Raw genomic sequence first — 4605 nt, 5'->3', positions numbered from 1 at the left:
GCAGCTGTGCTTTTAAATTCAATGTAGTTAATGAGCAGCATAATACCCAGTAGCAAACTACTGCCCTACGCTGGTACATTTTGCCATTTCTTAGAAATCTAAACTCTGGGAAATGAAGTCATCAATTCAGAACAGAAAGCTTACTTGCTATCAGTTGCACAAAGTTTATTTACTAATTCGCTATGAACACAATCAAATGGACATGTGCCTTCCATGAAATACTCAAGGTGCAAAGATTCTTGCATTTTCATTTGCTAATGTTGTCACAGTTTTATTAGAAACAGACAAAAAGAGGATTTCAGTGTTCACTGATTTGCTCTCCTGCTAAATAACTTTTTTCTAAATCTGACCTTTAAAAAGATCACTATTGTTACCAAAATTTGAAGCCCTTGCTTTTTTTTCCTTAAATCTGACACTTGGTCAATGAATATTTGCAAAAACAGGTTTGTTGGGAATGTGAATGTAATAAAAACGAAGCTGCACCTCTTAAAGGAAAAAAACCCCAAACCAAACCCAATTACTTTAAATTCATAAATCTTAATATGAGATCATTCTAATTTTTTAAGAAATAGATTTCACAACTTTCCTGCAATAGCAAATTCTCCAGTCTATAAAGTCTTATACACAAATATTGGTACTAATATCTGCTTAGGGCACTCAGGCTTCCTGGACACCTTTAGCACTTCAGGCCTTTTTTCGTGTGTAGAAAGACAATTCATTCTTCTTCCAGGTTTTCTTAGCAGTGGACTGACATTCAGTTGTCCATGGGTAGGTTCAGCACATAAGGCATATTTCAAAGGACACAGTTTTCCCAGTGAGGACAAGAGCAACATTTTCTAAAATTTCTCAATCTCCAACCTGACTGACAGGGTCCTTGGAAAAATCAAGGCAATAAAATGTCCTTGGCTGTGTTCAGAGCAATCTGTGTCTCCCTTGAATCTATCTTTGTAAGAGAATATTCATAATGTAACTGGTGTTTAATTAAAAAATGTTGTCTTCCCCTCAGACAGGAAAACTTTTGCACTATTAAAACTATCTCAGCCTTTCTATGGTTTAAAAAAAAGTGTAGTAAATACCTGGGCTTATATCCTTAGCAACTATGTGCACAGCTGTACTCCAAATGCGAGCTTGCAGTATTTATCAAGTATCCCCAAAAACTAATTTAACTTGAGTCACCATTTGGCTGTAATTGTATCTGGATGGATTATCAGTCAGGGGATGTCTTCAGGACAAGCTCTGGAGTTCACTCACTGGCGTGGTCAGTCCCTAACAGGAAAAAACACCTGACCACTCTGAGGCACACATAGATTCATAGGGGTGTGGGAACACTGCAAGTGCTGCCATCTCAGAGACAAGAGATGCAAATCAAATTGGGTCTGTGTAGCTGTACATTATCATACAGCTGACTTTCTATGCTTTCCAGGAGTTTATATATAGATATATAGATATATATATAGATATACACACACACACGCATATATATAAAAACTGTTAAAATTTACTGGTAATTAAAAATAATCCTTGTAAAAGCTTTCTGAAGAAGTTTAGTAACTTCTTGTTATAAAGATGTAAGAAAAATATGTGATAATTCCACTAAGAGCCATAAAAGCATGTTTTAAGGAGATATAAAGACCGCACTAAGTCTGCAGCCTAGCATTCAGGAAGCTTCTCTAAAAGAGAGAGAGTTCACTGATGTCAAAGTTGGGCTTTCTGCTGCCCAGATCTTTAACCTGACGGACCTCTCTGTATCACTTTCTTCTCAGAGCAGCAATCCATAGGTTTTCTCTTTCTCCCACACCTGTAGGCTGCAGCAGCCTTTTCCAGTGCACCTGAGAGCTCATTCTCTGCTGCAGATATACCATGGGTTTGCCTTGCTCCATTTCCTGTCCTTGCAAGTCAAGGACAGCCTTTGCAAGAGCCGACTGGCCTTTCTTTAGTTCCTGATATTTCAAGGTCCTTTAAAATGCCAAGAAATGTACGTACGGTACTCCAAGCATTTTCTTTTTACTTTTGAGAAAGGCTTTATCTCATTTTCCCCCTAATTCCTCTGTTTCCTGACCTGCAGACTAATTATTTTTATGAGTGTTTTACAGTAGGAAGCGTTTTCCCTCAGAGCCTGCCTTCCTTGGGGACAAACAGCATCCCTCAGAGCTGGGAAACATTATGGTGCTCGTGTTGGTCCAGAGGGCTTCCATGTGAAACCAAGGGGTGGAATAGAAACCCAGAACTGAGGAGGCAAAACCAAGGAGGAGCCATCCAGTTAATGGATAATTAAGTTAATGAGTAACACACCGTCATTCAAGGAACCTAAAACCCAGGAGTGAGCTGTCCTGCCCACACATTCATAATCTGGTTCCTACCCCATTTTATCATTATAGGTGAATCAATATATGAGTTTGGCTTTTGTGTTGGACAGATCATGATGTGCCCTCTCATGCAAGGACCGATGCTGCTGCTGGGGGTTATGATACTACCTATTACTTGAAAAGCTAATTTACTCCAGTTACTCCAGATACAACCCAAGGTGGGTGTCAACACATTTGTTCCAGCAGCACTAGAAAGTCCCAGGTTAGTTCTCAATGTGTAATGTGATGAGCAAACAGAACAAAAGAGTATTTCAGTTAAATGTCCTCTTCCCAAAGGTACCAGAGGACTGGTTACCAAATTGTTGCCCTTATTTCCCTAAACAAAAATTATAGGTGTAGCTTGATAATACACTTACTAATTTGAAAATACTGAAGGAAGACATTCCAGAATATTAAGCTCTGCAGGATGATTCCACTTATCTCTACATGTCCCTGGCTGTGTGCCTCTTGCTCAGCTAGCATATTTCCCACAAATGTAATCTACAGTTGTAGAGATAAATTAAAAATAACTAGGTGCTGACAAGGGGTAAAAAATGCAGGAATTCTTTCTACGTGCTCATGAACACAAACAATGGTGGAAGGTTTACCATCCCACTCCTTAGAGTGTATCTGAGCTAGACCCTTTATCTGTACTACTAAGAAGACACAAAGGAGGTCTGGCTTCTGAACATAACAGAAAGTAGCCAAACTCTAGACAAAATACTGGGAGATCTTGAGTTTAAATCACCACTGATAGACAGAAAATGTTAGGTATGTTATACACAGAATAGAAGCAGCCCTGAGTGTACCTCTGCATCTATTTTATGTAGAAAAAGTTTCAATTTCTTATCCTGCTTGGTTTATGTGCATTTTTAGTACTGTAATGTTTACGTTTGCACACGAGGAAATCAAGTCAATTTGCTACATTAATGTTCTTATTAAGGCCTACTCTAATATTTCAGTCCGTCTCTCATGCTGCCATATCCAGCGATGGCTTCATCTGTTAATTGGTATCTTGAATGCTTAAAACAAATACCTGCAAGAAAAGCAGAAGCAGGAAGCAGTGTACAATAATCACAGTATATCTCTTTTCACTTTTAAATGAGGTAAGACTTCAAAGGAATTTATTCAGGTCCTTTCTCCTTGTGCTCACCTTACCACCCTACCTTGGGTAGCCACATCAAATCACTTGTAGCGTGGTTTTGAAACGTTTTAAGTTCTCACCGAAAAAATCTGTGTATTCATGTATACACATACATGTGGATATTGGACCACGTGCATTGGGTTCTGTTCTGTAGTGATTATATTCTTTCTGCTACCAGTAGCAGTCAGGAGAGATTTCTGGAGCACCTTCAGCACTGACATAGCGACAATCAGTTTCATCTGTGCAACCCAGCTGACAGACTATTTTAGCCTGCAGCAACTTTACGACGTTGCCGGCAAAAGGCAGAAGCATTTACCCAATAGCACAGCTTGCGGAATGTGAAGCTTACGGATAGTAAGAAGGATGAACTTTATTTAAGCACCAGCTCAGTGCTAGACTGCAATAAAGGGCAAACTGTACTTTATTGGTTTTTATTCCCAAACGAGGAAACGGATGTTTCATTTCTTTGGAGGCAGCTGAAATTTAAGTCCTTTATCTTTCATTAGCCACTGACGATACTGGGTCGCACAGACGCCGCCGAGCGGCGGCCGGGGGCAGGCAGCCCCGACAGTCACGCCGAGAAGCCCGGCACTCATCTTCCACTTTATTTACTGCTGCGCGCACTTTTCCTTCCCAGCTATCCCATCTTCTCCGCCAGCCTTCCGGGAAGGCGCCAAGCGCTTTACCCAGGAGGCGCCGGGCTCCCGCTCCCCTCAGCCGCTTTGGCGGGAGACAGGCGCCACTCGCCCCTTCCGGCCGGACAGCAGCGCCCCCCGCCGGCAGGAGGCCGCGCGGCACCCCAGGGATACGGACGCTGCGCGGCCCGTTTCACCGACAGTCTTTAAATCAGCGCTCTAATAACCCGCGGGAGCCACCGCTTCTCGGCGGGGCGAGCGACGATTCCCCGCGGTAGCCGCCCCACAAGCAGCCCAAGGTACCCGCACCGCGACCCGGCACCGCTGCGGCGCCTCCTGCCGCCGCCCCGCGCTGCGTGCGCGCGCAGCCACCGCCCGCGGGGCGGGGCGGGCGCTCATTTCCTCCCTGGGCGCCATTTTGTAGCGCAGAGAACCCGCAAATAAAGAGCGGGCGGGAGCGGCGCGCGGGGGAGCTCGGGCG

This window comes from Coloeus monedula, assembly GCF_965178545.1.
Source record: "Coloeus monedula genome assembly, chromosome: 2".
NCBI classification, from domain to species: domain Eukaryota; kingdom Metazoa; phylum Chordata; class Aves; order Passeriformes; family Corvidae; genus Coloeus; species Coloeus monedula.
The sequence above is the reverse complement of the archived record's forward strand: the minus strand, read 5'-3'. Positions refer to the sequence as shown.